The following is a 19,143-nucleotide window of genomic DNA, read 5'->3' on the forward strand; positions in this document are numbered from 1 at the left end:
CTCATATGGCTGCAGAGCAAGTGCAGCGATTTTCCTCTCTATGGTTCCATACAATAAATATATCTCTGCTTTGTGTGGAGTTGTATTCTCTCTCTATGGGGGGAGGAAAGTGTGGCTAATTTACCAGAACCAGTGAGCTTCTAAACAGCTTGGAGTGTCCCAACTGGTCTGTGAACAAAAACTCCATATCTGACACAGCTTCTATCCACTGAGTGCCCTGTTATGTGTGTGTGTGAAAGTTGTGCTGTTAACCCTTCAGCTGGACGCTGCAAGGGTGACATGGAGAGGTCTATTGTAAGATCTCTGGCTATTCTAAGCTCAGGTTAGTGTGAAAGAGACGAGAAGGTCACTTGAAGTCTCCTTTCAAGTACTCCCATTTTCTCTCTGGATCAGCAGCTCTGAATAGACACCATCTAATCGCTCTTAATAGAAGAAAAAAGTCTGCAGCCACTAAAATGCCCCATTCTCTGCTCACCGCAAATGCAGCCACATTGTGAAGAGACAGTTTTGACAATCTGCTTTGCTATTATATATATATATATATATATATATATATATATATATATATATATATATATATATATATATATATATATATATATATATTTATATTTATATATATGTATATATATGTATATATACACACACACATATATATATTTTATACATACACGCACACACACACACACACACACACACACATATATAAATATATATTCTATATATATATATATATATATATATATATATATATATATACATAATATATATATATATATATATATATATATATATATACATACATATTAAATATAACATAAAGTTATGTATTAAGTATATGCGTGTAATATCTATGTAATTGTCCCAATGGCATCTACCGGGTGAATTACATGGTTGTATTGTAAACCATTTTCATTTTACAGGACTTGTATTTACTAACAGCACACGCACACTGGTCTCCATAGGACAGGAATGACTGTTCAGGGTAGGGGAAAACTAATGTTGTCTTTCTTTTGTAGGTTCACAAGTTGATGGTAAAAATCTACACAGAGGCTGTAGGTTTTTCCCTGGGAAGCTGTAAATTCCTGGAAAAGTTTACTTTGCTGCTAAGGTGACAAACCACAACTTGAGCTTTCAAACAAATGTATTCTATGTTGCCAGTTTTCAGTCTTTTAAGTTAGTTTGACCTAATGAAAGGTAATAGAGTATGTATGTATATATATATATATATATATATATATACACAGACGTACGTATGTATGTATATATATATATATATATATATATATATATATATATATACACAGACATATATTTTTATATATTTATGTCTGTATATATTTTTGTCTGTATATATATATACATATATATATATATATATATGTATATATATATATATATAAAAAGACAAATATAGTATCTACACACACACACACACACACACACACACACACACACACACACACACACACACACACACATATACTACACAAAAAAGTGAGGGGAGCACTTAAGCAACAAGATGGTATTTTAGTGTTCCCTTTATCTTTTTGAGCAGTGTATATATACAGTATATATATAGTTAGTATAGTGGACACTGAAACATCTCCGTGTTTGTGCCCGATTTTACAGGTCATCTCACAGTTTGTAAATATTAATTTGTGCAGTTTACATGATTGAAGAACACAGAAAACCCTAAAAGTTCACTCCAAATAAAATGCTAATTAGTTTTCAGTAACTTCGTGTTATTTACCAGTTATAGCTAATAACTTGCACCGACCACATAGTTAATTTTTGAGATATTATTTCTTGCACCTGTAGACATCTAAATTCACCATTATTTTCGGTCCTGATACATTTATTTTCAATTTGTCCATCTGGCAATAACCTCCAGCATCACCAGAACTTCACTTAGCTGCACTTTTCTGATACTTCATCTTTTTTATTTTTATGGGGGGAGTGGGGGGGGGGGGGGTATATTAGTCTCAAAGCAACTAGTTTGGTGTAGTAGTTTAGCAAGACTAATTGGAGACAATGGAGATAAAATGACTTTTCCAATTAACTGCTGGTTGGAGTTTAGTTAGAGGGACTGTCAGCCCTGGCGATGGGTAATTGCTTTATTGCTCACTAAACTCTCATCCACTTAGAACATATGTGCTAATTATTCCGGCCGGCCTCAGAAATAGACACCACAGATCCATTAGCCCATATAATGTATATGGTGGTTTGGGGCAGGGAATCCATCACCCCGCTAGGAGTGTAATGCCAGCTTAGGAAGGACTGGACATATGACATTCTTCTAGGACAAAAGACTGGAGGCAGACATTGGTTACAGAGGCTTTCCTCACTAATATCATTTATGAGTGTAATTATGAGAATGCAGGAATTAATCTGCAGTTTTAAACGCCCATGAATCTGCAAGTAAGATCATGTATTCAATTATTGTAGGCTAATTATTCATCATGGGGAAGGAAGTTGCAGGATCCCCAGTGCACAGGCAAGGGTTAAGCCAGTCCTGCGGTAAGGCAGAGGTGAGTGCACTGGTCGGCTGCTGTCTCCACTCACTCTCAAGTGACTCTTCTGTTTAAATAAACACTTACATTCCTCCAAAATGTGAGATTTTGCAGAGAGTGCGGCTGATGTAATAACAGCCTCACCGGTGTGTACACAGCCTGTCTCTGAAGTCACAGCTCTCATCACCTTAATGTGCTGGAAGGAGTCCCCTGCCCACCACATGGCAGTGCAGATGCCCCTCTCACCCCATATGATTTGCAGACAGGTGCATGAGGCACAGAGGCAGACAACTCAGGTGTCTTTAGAGACAACGAAGCATATTGTCAATTAGTGAGATCAGGTTATTCTTTGTTACATTCTCCTTGCTGCATTGTACTCCAGATGTATCCAGATCTGGAGCTTTTCTTCAGTTTAAATCAGATGACATACTAATTGGGATTCTGTTCTGTACCCCAATAATTACTGCACTTATTGGGGCCTTCGGTTAATATGATATAGACCTGCTGGAAGAATCCTAAGGTCCGGGGGTCATTGATGCAGAGCCCCTATAACTTTTGACCATTGATGCATTTAATCCCCACTGTTAGCTATTCAGGAAGGACCTCTACTGTCCATACTAACAGCTCTGGAAACTGGACCCCTACAGGGCAAAACTAAATCACTGCTGTAAGACCCCAACTATCAGTGAGACCACCTCACTCAAAAGCCTGGCACTTGTGTATTCCATACCTGACAGTCAGATACTCTCATAAAATCCACAGTGTAGTTTGAGCTGTCTCTCTCTCTCTAGCTCCTCTCTCTATCTCCTCTCTCTCTTTCTTCTCTCTCTCTGTCTCTCTCTATCTCCTCTCTCTCTTCTCTTTCTCTGTCTCTCTTTCTTCTCTCTCTCTCTCTGGCTTTCTCTTTCTCTCTCTTTCTCTCTGTCTCTCCCATTCTCTCTGTCTTTCTCACTGTCTCTTTCTCTCTGTCTCTCGCTCTGTCTCTCTCTGGCTTTCTCTTTCTCTCTGTCTCTCTCTTTCTCTCTCTGTCTCTCTACTCTCTTTGTCTCTCTTCTCTCTCTCTGTCTCTCTCTCTTTCTCTCTCTGTCTCTCTCTCCTCTCTCTCTTCTCTCTCTCTGTCTCTCTCTCTGGCTTTCTCTTTCTCGCTGTCTCTCTCTCTCTCTGTCTCTCTCTTTCTCTCTCTTTCTCTCTCTCTTTCTCTCTCTCTTCTCTCTCTGTCTCTCTCTGGCTTTCTCTTTCTCTCTCTCTCTGTCTTTCTCTCTCTCTTTCTCTCTCTGCCTCTCTAACTCCCTGACTCTGTCTTTCTGTCTCTCTCTGACTTTCTCCTTGTCTCTCAGTTTGTATATCACTCTTTGCCTCACTCTCTGTCTTTTTTTATCTCTCTCTGTCTCTCTTTTTGACTTTCTCTCACTCTGTCTCTTTCTCTGTCTATCATTCTGTATCTCTCTCTTTCTCACTCTGATCCTGTCTCTTTCTCTGTCTCACTCTGATTCTGTCTCTTTCTCTGTCTCTCTTTCTTTGTCTCTCACTCTGATCCTGTCTCTTCTCTGTCTCTCTCTGTCTCTTTCTTTGTCTCTCACTCTGATACTGTCTCTTTCTCTGTCTATCTGTCTCTCACTCTGATTCTGTCTATTTCTCTGTTTCTGCCTATTTACACACATTTTAAGTCAAATGTGAAAATTAAAGTGTAGCTAAAGTATTAACTGAATGAATCTATAACTCATGTGCACTGCTTTTTATTAACATTTGCTTTGCTTAATCTTTAGGTATGAGAAATATTTCTGTGACTAGAGACTATTGAGACCAGAACATGAAATGTGATGTCAGATCATCATCATGGTGCTGATTCATGCTTTTCCTGTAAATGAACTGGCAATATCTATATCTGGTAAGGGAATCTCTACAATATGTTGTCTGTAAAGTTACATATAGAAAACTGCAATCCTTTCTGTAACTGCTGTGCCTTGCAGTGTGATCAGTTATTACTAGTTGCAGACTTCTTTACTACTTTCTTAAGTTCACAAGAATAGAACTGTTTACTTGTTTTTTTTTTTTAACCATCTATTTAAACTTAATGGACATTTGATGCAAAAAGGAAGCCCCAGACTTATCTCCAACTATTCTGGGTCAGGGAATGTGGTAGCCAGTACTTGGCCACATGCCCTCAGCTGGAGTCCTACTGAAATGATACAAATTTTCTCAACATTTTGAATTCTTTTCATGACATTGTATATCAATGAAGGAATTTTGTCAGATGATCTTTTGACATATATAGAAAGCATAAAGACAAATGCTAATAGTAAAAGGAATCTTAGCTGTATGATGTTATCCAGCCTTACTCGTGCACATCACTTAATAGGAATTGATTCGTAACTAAATTCAGCCTTATCTGCATTTCTATGCTGCAATGATATATACTATAAAATTATACAAGTGTTTTAATTTATAAGTACTTTCACTAAATGTGAATAATAATAATAATAATAATAAAAAATACATTATGACATGACATTCATTAATATGCTGGAATCTCACCATAATTCTTTGTCTGATAATCCAATTTTCATTTTTATTTATAATGTAACCAAAATGTATTTATGGCAACAATTATTTTAGTTATTGTAAATAGAAAAATAATGAATATTATACATAGACACCAAAATGAACCAAATTATATGTACAATAGCTTGTGCCCTCCTATCTTTGCATATGGTATTTTTTGTATGCACTTTGTTAAAAAAAAATAAAAAAATAATTGTAGCCCTCTTGTATGCATGGACAGCATTGTATAGTATGTTGGCACAATTTCTACTGCTAGTAAAAGTAATAAAAAACCATAACAACACTACTACTGCTAAAAACATAATACCAACACCACTACTACCACTAATAATACCATTATAATAATACTAATAATGTAAACTCGCCTCAACATTTACTTTTGCCTTAAAGCCAAGTTTCTAGGACTTGAACTCATGAGTTTATAGTAATGGTTGTCATGTTCTGTCATGATAAAAGGGATCTACAAGATAAAATCACCTTTAGGCCCTGTGCGCACGCTGCGGATTCACCGCCGATTTTGCCGTGGATTTTCTGCAGAAAATGTGTCTAACATTGCTGCAGTCATTCCTATGGGTTTTAAAAAATGCTGTGCGCACACTGCGTTTTTTTATACCCGCGGATTTACAAGCGGATTTTCCACTGCGGAATTAATGAGCATGTCACTTCTTTTCCGCAGGTACCTCCGTTTTTTTGCCATAGATAATGGTAAAAATCTGCTGGGACCAACCTGCGGCAAACCGCGGTAAAACTGCATGCAGATTTCGCTGCGGTTTTGGTGCGTTTTTTTACCGCGGGTGCGGGATTCTTTAGGAGGGTCTGGATTTATCTTAAGAAAAAGGCACTTTCTAGTGCACACATGGCCTTAAAGTTCTTAAACAAGCTTTGACTCTTCTCTGGTGTTACCTTGAGTCTTAAGGATTCTTACCAGTTCCCCCCAAGTACTTTCTGGCTACAGCTTCTGACAGTGAAGTTTTGATGTAGTTTATACAGGTCAAACGAAGAGAGGATCCCAAATAAGGGAAACGTAAATTGCAGGGCCAAGTTGGGGGGGTTTGTTGCAGCCTGAAACGCAACATTTTAACTGCTGATGGACCATTGTAGTGTGCACAATGCAATGCCTGCACTACAGTTCAATCTACTGGACTTCATATGGTAAAAATAGTGTCAGGATGCTACAAACTCCCATGAAGTTCAAGCCTAAAATAAAGATCTATATTAATCTTTTTGGTGGAATAATTTTTTGCTAAAAATTGAATAAATCAATAAATTGAGCACAGAAATACAGCCTTATATACCAGTACAGCCAAAAAAACTGACCTGGTAAGTTTAAGAATTTTTATAATGTATTTCAGAAGCTCTTCACTAGGTATTTTGAAAAGTACATAAGCATCATTATTTTATTTATTTTTTTAATTTGGATACTTATTTTTTTGTGGATGACCCTCGTGCACATTTTATGTGCCTTATATTAGGCTGATTTGTACTAGTTCTGTAGAGATCACGTCTCAGCAGTCATCTCATTATAAGTGCAGACAGGATCATACTGAAAGTAAACATAGGACTCCCAATAGGTGACGTCAAAGCTCTCCTTCTCTCCTATCAGCACAATGACCTCTGCACAGGCCAGAGAGCATGTCCACAACTCTGTCACTTTCCCATGTAAGTCAATGAACATGTTTCCCATATAAGTCAATGAACATGTTTCCCATATAAGTCAATGAACATCTTTCCCATATAAGTCAATGAAATAATGAAAACAAATAACTATTCACTGACATTGAGAAAGGATAGAAGTTCTTGCTAGTAAGAGGTCATTAAATTAACCTGTTTATCATCCATTTTAAAAGCATTTACACAGCTATAATGTGATCTGACCTTACACTCTTATTTTTTATTCCTTTTTTATACAATAAATTGTGGTAACCATTTTACCTTCATATGCCCCTTTTGCATACAGTTTCTATCTTGTTTTCATGGAGTCCCGTCAGTTTCAGTAAATAGAGGTAGTGGTGTTGAGTCATCTTGCTGAAGCCAACTTTTTAGAACCAGGAACATTGATGATTGCATGGCATTGGCCATAAATCTCCGCCTAAAGAATATTTGCCATTTTTACCTGTTGCTGTGTAATGTGTCACTATTTTACAATGGAGAAAGTCAGTAAGACCCCACTGTAGTAATATTATAGTTCAGAAGACGACTTTGGATTAATTAAAAAACTTTCTAATACAGTTGTCACTCAATAGTTAAAAAGGAAAAGTTTCACTACAAAAAGCCTCCATGTAACCCCACACAAAGAGGTCAGAGGTCTGCTCAGTATTTTGGTCAGCAATTTATTTTATTGTTTGTAAGCCAAAATATGGAGTGGGTCCAAAATACAGAAGATGTGCAAGTGTTTCCAATATACTTTCTGTAGGATCCACCCCTGGTTTTGGCTTATAAATACTGACCAAATGTTGTTGTGTGAAACTGGTCTAAGCAATTAAATAATCATTTACAAACTTTATAATGGAAAAGCTTGTTTTACCACTTATTACAGTAGTTGAAATCCAAGCAAGTTGACTAGTAGTAATAATATAGAAAGTTATAGAAACTTAAGCGTCAGAATGTAGAGCATATATTCTGCGAGATATATATATATATATATATATATATAATATATGACATAGATTTTTCAGATTTTTGGGTGCAAAAAAAATTCTTCATAAACAGCATCTTACCGTCCATTCAATATATTAAAAAAATCAGAAGGCAGCACTCCATTTTTCTTCAGATTTATCTTTCTTTAATGGCCCATAACACAGAATGTTTCAGAAACTGACCATTCTCCAACATATTTTGAATATATCACATATATATATATATATATATATATATATATATATATATATATATATATATATATATATATATATATATATAGCGCCTTTACAAAATACTGGGAAGGAAGGAATACAATAGAAATTTAATGGGGCATATTTTTTGCAAAAGTATTTCTGGATGCATGGAGAGTTTTTTTCTTTTTTGTTGATACAAAATTGAGTTTATTTGGATTGCGAAATAATAAAAAAGTAATTTATAAAGCTGTATTGAGTTCACCGCTCTGGATAATATTTCTACTTTTCAATATGGAAACAATGCAATTGGAAAAATCTAGATTAACAATAGAAACCAATTCTACAATTATACACATACTGGCATGTACAGATGTTTGTTTGTTTCGTTTTTAGTTGTGGTATCGTGATGCGATTATGCCTCTATTGCCTGTGTGTGAACTCAGTCATACTATAGGGTGAAAAACATATAACCGCTCTCAAAGATATGGTTCGGATTTTAGTTGCCACTGTACTAAACAAAATGTAGCCTTTCCGTACTTATAAGTAATTCAGATATCCGTGATTTTTATTGTATGCAAAAATTGACAGATTTACATCAGTGCATTGGACCAGTTTTGGTCAGTGTCGGTTTTTACCATCAGAGTTTCATCCGTTTTTATTGTATGACAACCCCCTAAATTGATGGAGGTTTCTCACCTTTTCCTATGAAATAGTAAGTGGAAAATGGACAGAACACGACTGGCATCTGAGTGTTGTCCGAATCTTTTAGGGACCCATAAACTTGCCTTGGTGAGGTCAATCAACAACTCAGATCAAAAGTAGACATGTCTGTGTTTTGGTGTGGACTACTTCATCTGCAAAAATAACTGGACATGTGAACAGCCCCCCAAAAACTATAAGACGTACGAGTTCTATCTGTGAAGAACATGGACCGAACTCAAACAGAAAAAACTGACGTCTGTATAATCCCGAACTGTTGTACAACAGTAACTACTGATATTTGCTGCTGTTTTTCTGGCTAATGTAGACAGTCATATTTTATACCAGATAGGAAGATAATCCCACGTTACAATAGTATTTCACATGTAACGTAACAAATTAAATTAACACTTAAATTCTTTTTTTTTTTTTAAACCATTATTTACTACACTGCTTTTCAATTTCAATTTGGTGTATGTGTAATTCTCTGATTTTGGATTAGACAATATCAACATTATTACAAATTGTATAGATGCATAAATTAAAAAAGAAACAAGTAAATCCAAAGATAAGTAATTAATTTTACATAAAGAAAAAATTGGCTTAGAAGAATGGATTTAAACATTAACACATGTACAAAGAGTAATACAATCTAAAGTAATAATACATGAATAATATATTATAATTACTTTTTTTCTTTTTTAAATGAGTGTAAATATGTTTTTTTTATACCTATTTGCTGATGATGGAATAGAACAGGAACAATTATAGATATTGTTCTTTTGAATATAATTAGAATTATTTAAGTGCACTAATACAGAATGACAAGCCGCTATGCGATTGTGGATTCAGCAGAAAGAAATAATTTTACATTAATGTACATACATTGTTGAGGAATAAATCACTGGTGCTTCTATTAATTTTGTTGTCTGAGTGCTTCTCAAGAAGAATAATACATTTCAATTTGACTAGATGTTTTTCAGTAAAAAAAAAGGAAAAAAAGAAAGAAAGGGAAAGGGCTAATGGAAGTCCAGAGAAGGAAATGAATAAAATATGAGAACATGGAAATGCTAACACATATTGTAAATGGGAACATAATTTGGAATCAAAGGATATGATGACGAATAAGAACCAATTGGCCCATATAAACTTCAAGGCTTGCTTACAATCACAGAGAGGTCACCATGCCAGTGCACACATACTGCATACAGATGGAGCAGCTAGGAAATCCACAATAGCAGGAAAACGATGCACATTACTGTTACATTTCTATGAGACAACTAATACTAAACACCATGTAGGATCATTTTATACACACGTTTTGCATTTTGTGGCGTCTTTACAGAAAGTTCACACTATCTATGAATATACAGGTTACATTTTAGGCTCTAAATCAAATAATACAGATATATAAATAGAGCTGCATGGAACAAACGTTTGCCCCTTATCTGACCAGCATTTTGTTTCTTACAACCATTGTTCATATGCATTGCTTGTTTATTTTTCTCAGATAGTTAGGATCACAAAGTAGCAACAGCAGCAACTAAGAAAAAGTCTGAGACAAGTCGGAAACTTGTTCTAACAGATGTTTTGGCATCATATACAAACTAATACTGTTAACATTTGCCTTTTATCATCTGCCTGGTAATATTTTTGTTGTTCTTTTTATGGCAATCTATAAAATGATACCACATCCACGATGTCAGTGCACTACTTTGTACAACCTACACAGGCACAGTGTCAGTTATGGAGCAGCCTGTGTCTTCACCAGTTGACGTAGTAGTTTAATTACAGATATAAGTGAATATTTTGAAATTCTAATTTTAAAATTTTGTCTGTGTTTTTTTTTTAAAGTTTAATTTGTTGGGACTTGATTCACTACGAATCACTAGTAATCCTACAGGTCTAAAAATGTATGTGTAACACACTTATGTCTCTTAGTACTGTATCCAATCCCTTTCAAGCTCTTTAATTCAAACACAGACTTAGTAATGTCAAACTGACCTCACCATAAATGGCTACAGGGAAATGTAAACAATCTAATGTTTATTCTATGATTTATGATTTTCTCTCCCTTTCTCTTTTGCCAAGTTGAGAGCAGTGATGCCCTCTCACTGTCCAGATTCACCCCAAATTGGCTGCTGCATTCTCTGTCCTGGCTTTTATTCAGGCTATGATAGTCTCTCCTCATTGGCTGTTCAATACCATGTGATGTTATAGCTACATGGCATTGTGGGAAAGTTTGCCTGGCCTAACCCAAGGTCGTGTGAGCCTTTTCTGGCTAATACAAACTTCTACAGTGTGTAAAATAATAACATCATTTCTTAATGATTTGCGTGAATGGAATTGCAAATACAGTGGAACCTTGGATTAAGAGTAACTTGGTTTGAGAGCATTTTGCAAGACAAGCAAAGCTTTTTACAAATTGTAACTTGATTTAAGAGCAGTAATTTGCAATAAGGGCAAATACTCACCGTGCACACTTCCGGTTCTGTCCTTTCACCGCGCTCTGACCTGCACTGGAGGTAACTTTCTGTACATATGTACTGTATACTGTATACAGTATACCATTGTACAGTACAGTATATACTATATAGTCTATGAATTTGCATTTGTGGATACAGTATTGTACTCTCTTTCTGCTATCCGGCACAGCACATTACTTATAATGTACCTCTCGTACACCAACAACTTTATTGTAAGCTAAAGTGCAGTTTAATTTGCTTTATATGTTTTTTACTGTGGAGTATTTTGTATTAGTGACTGTAATAATTTTATATGAATACAGTACGTTATTTTGTATTACAGTAATAAGTTTGTATAAATACAGTAAATATTTTTGGGTTGTGGAACGAATTGTCTGTGTCTCAATTATTTCCTAAGGAAAATTCGCTTTGATATAAGAGTAACTTGGTTTAAGAGCTGACTCCCAAAACCAATTATGCTCGTAATCCAAGGTTCCACTGTAGTTAGAATTTTGGTCAAAAACTCAGCTTTGCAGTGCAAAACCCAAATGGCAAAAACAATTGATGTTGCTTCTTTGAAAAGCAGAGTTTTTGCCCAAATTTCTGCCACAAAAAGGCTGCAGTTTGAACAGCACAGTGCGGACAAAAAACCCAAATTCCCATAGACTATGCTTGAAAAGCAGAACACATCCATTTTGGCATTAAACGCTGCAGTTGAAAAAGCAGCAAAAAAGCAGGTAAAAAGCAAAGTGCGGACATAGCCTTATCCCTATTTCACTGTTAATTACATGGGTAGCACTATGTAAAAATTAAGTCACTGAGCGTTTTTTTTTTTTTTAATTGTGGGATCATTACACAATGATCTATCTATCTATCTATCTATCTATCTATCTATCTATCTATCTATCTATCTATGTGTATTTTGTACATTAACATAGTGTTGCTTTAATAGTACAAAATTAATAACAGTAAAAATAAAATTAACGTTATAAAATTTCAAAGATTGAACATATGTTACTTATTTAATAATAATAATAATAATAATAATATTAATAATAATAATAATAATAATAATAATAATTATTATTATTTATAGCGTGCCACTGATTCCATGGTGCTGTAAATGAGAAGGGGATACATACAAAATACATATGATTACTTAACATGATTTATTGTTTTCCCTTTAGTATTAAAAAGGTCTACTACTAGGAAAACAATTTTGGACACTGTCACTCAAATGCAGCAAGGCATATATTTGTGCCACAGTAAAGGTGCCCGTACACTGTAAAGAGTGGTCGGCTGAACCATTACTTGGCTGTCGGCTATCTTGCCTCACTCCCCCATTCATATTCTTGCTCAGCTAGACCAAACATGCATTTGTTTTCGATAGGGATGGTGCAGTAAACTATTGCCAGATATCTTTTATTTACTCAGAAAACAAAAGGATCATGCTTTATAATTCAACTTGCACAATCCTTCTCTGCCTTGACATTATTTGCTCAACTTAAAGGGAACCTGTCACCAGATTTTTACCTATTAAACTAAAAGAATCACCTTCTGTAGCTCCTAGGCTGCATTCTATGAAGGTGCACCTTGGCCCTGACTCCTCTTCAAGACCCCAAAAATAACTTTATAAAACTTGGCCCTTAGGTATGCTAATTACCTGTGTTGGTCAGATGGGTGGGCTCATTTTCTGCTCCTTTCTCCTCTCCTGCTGCTGATCACCGTCCTCCTTTCTTGATTGACGGGATGACGCCCTCCGTCATCCGCCTCATCGCATTTTCAAATCTCGCGCCTGTGCAGTTATTATTATTATTTATTATTATAGCGCCATTTATTCCATGGTGCTTTACAAGTAAAAGAGTTAGGTCGGCTCGCGCAGGCGCAGTTCGCTCTGCCCTATCGCGGCAGAGCAGAAAACATAGCTGCCCTCACTCGCGCCGGTGAGCTAAATGCACAGGCGCGAGATTATGGGCGGGTACGAGCATGGCGCTGGTGAGGTTGGCGCTGTGCATGACCTCACAAGCGCCATGCTTGTACCCGTCCATAATCTTTGTGCCTGCGCATTTAGCTCACTGGCGCAAGCGAGGGCAGCTATTTTCTGCTCTGCCCGCAATATGGCAGAGCGAACTGCGCCTGCACTAGCTGACCTAACTGCACAGGCGCGAGATTTGAAAATTCGACGAGGAGGATGACGGAGGGCGTCATCCCGTCAATCAAGAAAGGAGGACGGCAATCAGCGGCAGGAGAGGGGAAAGGAGCAGAAAAGACCGCCCATCTGGCCAACACAGGTAATTAGCATACCTAAGGGCCAAGTTTTATAAAGTTATTTTTGGGGTCTGGAAGGGGAGTCAGGGCCAAGGTGCACCTTCCTAGAATGCAGCCTAGGAGCTTCAGAAGGTGATTCTTTTTAATAGGTAAAAATCTGGTGACAGGTTCCCTTTAAATGTAGAATTATAAGGCCTTGTGCGCACGCTGCATTTTTGCACTTTTTTGGATACAGTTTTGGTCCCAAAACTGCATGCATTTCCTTACCCAGAAAAATCTATGAAATTTCATTTTTGCTGTCCGCACGTTGCAGCTTTTTTTTGGCTGCGTCTTTGTGGTGACCAAAAAGATGAAGCATGTCAATTTCTTTATGCGTTTTTGCTAGCATTTTTGAGCCCTTCCAGTCAATAGATTTGACTTAAAAAACGCACTGGGCAAAAGCGCTGTAAAAAACCCACTGTAAAATGCGGCAAAAAATGCATGCCAAGGGAGCGTTTTTTTGAGACCAAAAACGTTTATCTTTGTGGTCACCACAAAGATGTAGCATGCGCACAAAACCTAACACTATTCCAGTTGCCCTGTATATCTAAGGCGGGCTTTGCACACTGCGACATCGCAGGTGCTATGTCGGTGGGGTCAAATTGAAAATGACGCACTTCCGGCATCGCATGCGACATCGCAGTGTGTAAAGTTTCGATGATACGATTAACGAGCGCAAAAGCGTCGTAATCGTATCATCGGTGCAGCGTTGGCGTAATTCATAATTACGCTGACGCGACAGTCCGATGTTGTTCCTCGCTCCTGCGGCAGCACACATCGCTGTGTGCGAAGCCGCAGGAGCGAGGAACATCTCCTACCGGCGTCACCGCGGCTTCCGTAGGTTATGCGGAAGGAAGGAGGTGGGCGGGATGTTTACATCCTGCTCATCTCCGCCCCTCCGCTCCGATTGGCCGCCTGCCGTGTGACGTCACAGTGACGCCGCACGACCCGCCCCCTTAACAAGGAGGCGGGTCGCCGGCCACAGGGACGTCGCACGGCAGGTGAGTGTGTGTGTGAAGCTGGCATAGCGATAATTTTCGCTACGCCAGCTATCACCACATATCGCTGCTGCGACGGGGGCGGGGACTATCGCACTCGGCATCGCAGCATCGGCCTGCGATGTCGCAGTGTGCAAAGTGCCCCTAAGGAAATAGAGCAAACCTATTATGTTGAAAATATGTTAAATATTGTATAGCAGGAGGGACTGAGCAGTGGTGGTTTAATGCAATGATTGACAGTCTTCCCTGTATGAGGATACATACACAAGTAGGTGCAATTCACATGAAAATAAAAAATAAAAAAAATCACAATGAAACCATCTACTAAACCCAGAAACCTGAATCTATACATTAAAGGTTGTAATGGATGTATTCTCATAAAAGATTATACTCATGTGCTTGGAGATTCATGCTTCATCCATCATTTATTTGGTGAATTTTTGGTCCTAAACGTAGATGCAGGGACATAGGTGTAGCTAATAGTTCAGCATAGGGATAATTAAGAGCTAAATACAGGACCTTAAAAAGTATTTATAACTGGGGAACGTTTCCACATTTCTTCATATTATAGTCACAAACGTAAGTATATTTTATTTGGATTTTATGTGATATACCAACACAAAATAGCAAAAGTGTTTGTGAAGTGTAAATGATACATGGTTTTCTAAATGATTTAATAATATAAATCTGAAAATTGTGACCTGTATTTGTATTCAGCCCACCTAAGTCAATACTTTGTAGGACCAACGTACGATGTCTTTCACTGAGGTTACTACTGCAATCCTTTTGGGGTATGTCTTTACCAGCTTTGCACATCTACAGGCTGAAATTGTCAAATTTCATTACAGATTCTCAATGGGATTTAGAGCTGGACTGTGGCTGGACCATTCAAACACATGAAAATAATTTGACCTAAATTATTCCATTGTAGCTCTGGCAGTATGTCTAGGGTCGTTGTCCTGAACAAAGGTGAACCTATGCCTGGGTCTCAGCTCAAATCTTTGCAGCCTCTAACAGGTTTTTCTATTGGATTGCCTTGTATTTAGCGCCCTCCATCTTTCCATCAACTCTGACCAACTTCCCTTCCAGTGCTGTAGAAAAGCATCCCCACAGCATGATGCTGCCACCACCATGTTTGATGGTGGGGATAGTGTTTTTCACGGTGAAGTGCCGTGTTAGTTTTTATCCACATACAGCATTTTCCATTTAGCCTAAAACGTTATACTTTGGTCTCATTTGACAAGAGCACCTTCTGTCACATGCTAGCTGTGTCCCCAACATGGGTTTATGCAAACTGCAAACGGGACTACTTATGGCTTGTTTTCAAAAATTGCTTTCTTCTGGCCACTCTTCCATAAACGATAAACGATAAATAGTTCACCTCTTGACAGATTCTCCCACCTGAGCTGTGGATCTCTGCAGCTTATCCAGAGTGACCATTGGCCTCTTTGCTGCTTCTCTAATTAGTGCTTTCCTTGCTTGGGTTGTCGATTTAGGTGGATGGCCATGTTTTGGTAGGTTTGCAGTGGTGACATACTCCTCCATTTTTTGGATGATTGAAAAGTTTCCACAAGCTGTTAAGAGCCTGTTTTTTTTAAATAACCTAACCCTCCTTTACTCTTCTCTATAACTTTATCCCTGATCGGTCTGGTGTGTTCCTTGGTTTACATGATGTAGTTTCATCCCTAATGTTCTCAAATCTCTGAGGCATTCACAGAACAGCCATAGTTATACTGAGAATAAATTACACATAGGTGGGCTCAGTTTACTAATTAGGTGACTTCTGGAGGCAATTGGTCACTCAGGATTTTTTGTAGGGTTATCAGACTATAGGTTGCTGAATGTGAATGCACTTCACAATTTTCAGATTTATCTTTTTAAAATATTTAGAAAACTATATTATTTCTTTTACACTTCACAAATTTTGCTATTTTTGTTGGTATATCCCATAAAATCCCAATTAAATAAATTGACGTTTGTGGATGTAACAAGAAAAAAATGTGTAAAAGTTCACTGGGTATGAATATTTTTCAAGGAACTGTACATCTGAGTGTGACCCCAAACAAGGTAATACATGCTTACAACAACAGAGGTGCAATCTTATTAGAGTGGGGACATCAAAAGACGACAGTGTTGTTGCTGATTAAAAATCACTATACAAAGACCAAGATGAGAATTATCACCATGCCACCATAAGTTCAAGTTTTGTATAACATATTAGTGATTACAGTATAGATTTACTATCTAATTTACTATCTAATACTATCTAATCTGTGTCCAGAATGTTGTAAAACGTAAATCGCCAAGTAGCTCAATATATAATGACACATATGTAACGTCCTTTTGCTTTTCCATTTGGTACAGACCTTCATGACTACTTATTTCAGCTGCAACTTTTCTGCAGCATTTGCAACACAAATACATTTAAAGGTGTTGTCCACCACTTTAACATTGATGGCGTATCCTTAGGATAGGTCATCAGTGTCTGGCCGGGGTCCGACTCCCGGCACCCCCGCCTATCAGCTGTTATCTGTGCCTGTGACGGTGGCAGATGGCTGGAAATGCTCAGTTCCAGAGTTGCCCGTCTTCTGATAGCTACCACGGCCAGGTACTGTACATCTGTGTCCCACTGATTTGAATGTTAGAAGGATGTGCAGTACTCGGCCGTGGTCGCTATGAGAAAACGGAGTAATTTCGGAACTGAGCATTTCCGGGTTCCTTGTGCCACTGCCAACACCGAGAACAGCTGATCATCAGGGGTGCTGAGTGTCGGACCCTCGCTCATCAGACATTTATGACCTGTGCTAAGGGTAGTGGACAACCTCTTTTAACTTTTCACTTTTACAGCACCGCCCCCACCTATTCCCAACCTATACAAACTCTCACTTTTACTGACACCCTAAATGTTGTCCCTGAAATATTGGTGTCCTTGTGTTGCACCCTTTGAGCACTCTACGCAGTAACAGTGCACCATTTGTGCCTCTTTGAAGCCTATAATTTCTCAAGTGCACCCTTATAAAGTAATAATGTTCTGAATGTACACTTATAAAATAGTAATGCCGTGAACCTCTCTAAAAAGTAATATTGCCCTTTAAATTCCATCTTAACAAACAATAGACAGATTGCATGCTTATTAAAGGAAATCTGTCACCAGGCTTTTGCTACCCCATCTGAGGAGGTAGATATTGCCCGACATAGCAGCAGGAACCTTGATTCCAGGGAAATATTACTGTATTATTTGCTGCATTTTTTACTCTGAAAGTAAATGTTTTCTGACAAACCTGCCTGGTGTACTGTGTGTATATATACAGTATATATATATATATATATATATATATATATATATATATATATATATATATATATATATATATACTTATATATATATAAAAGAAAGTCTGGAAGAATATAATTAAGTTGGTAAGGACTTTTGGTTTCAAAACTCAGATGTGCAGTGCCCAGGATGGGCCAGCACTGCACTTCTGAGTTTTGAAACCAACAATTCTTCAAATCATTCCTATGGTGAGGATAGCACCTAGGTCATTTGCACACTTCAGGGATCTCAAAAGAAACAAAGAAACCTCCATTTGGTTATCTGCAAGATCTCTATATGCTGCACATCACACCTGAGATCGCCGAATGCTACGATGCTTCCTCACTTAATTATATTTTTCCAGACTTAACATTCTATAGCGACTAGTGAGCAAGGCCTGAATTAAGGCCAAAACGTTTGAACAGTTGCAATCAGCACAATAAAAATACACCTTTGAATGCAATTTTTAAGAGTGCAGTGATTTTTCCTTTCATATTGGAATTTCGTGTTTTCACTCGGTTCACTAGCACCTCTAACCTCTATCTTCAGTGTGCACGCCTAAATAATATTTTAATGTATGTATATATATTATATATATATATATATATATATATATATATATAGGGAAAGAGACAGACAGACACAGACAGACAGGGAAAGAATCAGATAGACAGGGAAAGAGACAGACAAGGAAAGAATCAGACAGACAGGGAAAGAGACAGACAGAGAGAGACAGACAAAGGCAGATAGGGAACAAGACAGACAGAGAGACAGGGAGAGAGACAGACAGGGAAAGAGACAGATAGGGAAATATCCAGACAGAGACAGACGGCCAGAGGCAGAGAGGGAAAGAGACAGACAGATGGAATGAGACAGACAGGGAAAGAGACAGACAAAGAAAGAGGCAGACAGGGAAACAGGCAGACAGACAGGAAAAGAGACAGATAGGGGAAGACATGGAAAGAGACAGACAGACAAAGACAGACGGAAGTAGACGACAGAAAAAGGCTGACAGGGAAAGAGACAAACAGGGACAGAGACAAACAGGGAAAGAGACAGAGAGACAAAGAGACAGACATGGAAAGAGGCAGACAGGGAAAGAGACAGACAGGGAAAGAAACAGAGAGACAGATACAGACAGACAGACAGACAGAGAGTGACAGACAGAGAAACAGGGAGAGACAAACCGAGACAGACAGAAATATAGAGAAATAGACAGACAGAGAGGGAAAGAGACAGACACACAGAGACAGACACACAGAGACAGACACACAGAGACAGACACACAGAGACACAGACAAACCGATAGAGAGAGACTGATACAGCGACAGACAGAGAGATAGACAGACAGACAGAGACCGACACGGATAAAGACAGAGACAGACAGAGACCGTCAGACACAGACAAACACACATATAGACAGACAGAGACAGACAGGGAAAGAGACAGACA

The 19,143-nt window shown here is 37.8% G+C and overlaps 1 long non-coding RNA gene across 11 annotated transcripts in view; it reads left to right on the top strand.

Moving 5' to 3' along the window:
* The window catches only part of LOC142253425 (uncharacterized), a 106,931-nt gene that overhangs the window by 9,419 nt on the left and 78,369 nt on the right, over positions 1–19,143 (top strand). For 7 of the 11 annotated variants that reach the window (XR_012726735.1, XR_012726729.1, XR_012726723.1 and 4 more), the window contains exons 2-3: positions 1,020–1,111; positions 4,280–4,401. This is a non-coding gene — a long non-coding RNA (uncharacterized LOC142253425). Of the gene's footprint in view, positions 1–1,019; positions 1,112–2,448; positions 2,532–4,279; positions 4,402–19,143 lie in introns of all 11 variants that reach the window. The other 4 variants (XR_012726758.1, XR_012726763.1, XR_012726769.1 and 1 more) reach the window with 2 other exon arrangements.

This window comes from Anomaloglossus baeobatrachus, chromosome 1, assembly GCF_048569485.1.
Source record: "Anomaloglossus baeobatrachus isolate aAnoBae1 chromosome 1, aAnoBae1.hap1, whole genome shotgun sequence".
NCBI classification, from domain to species: domain Eukaryota; kingdom Metazoa; phylum Chordata; class Amphibia; order Anura; family Aromobatidae; genus Anomaloglossus; species Anomaloglossus baeobatrachus.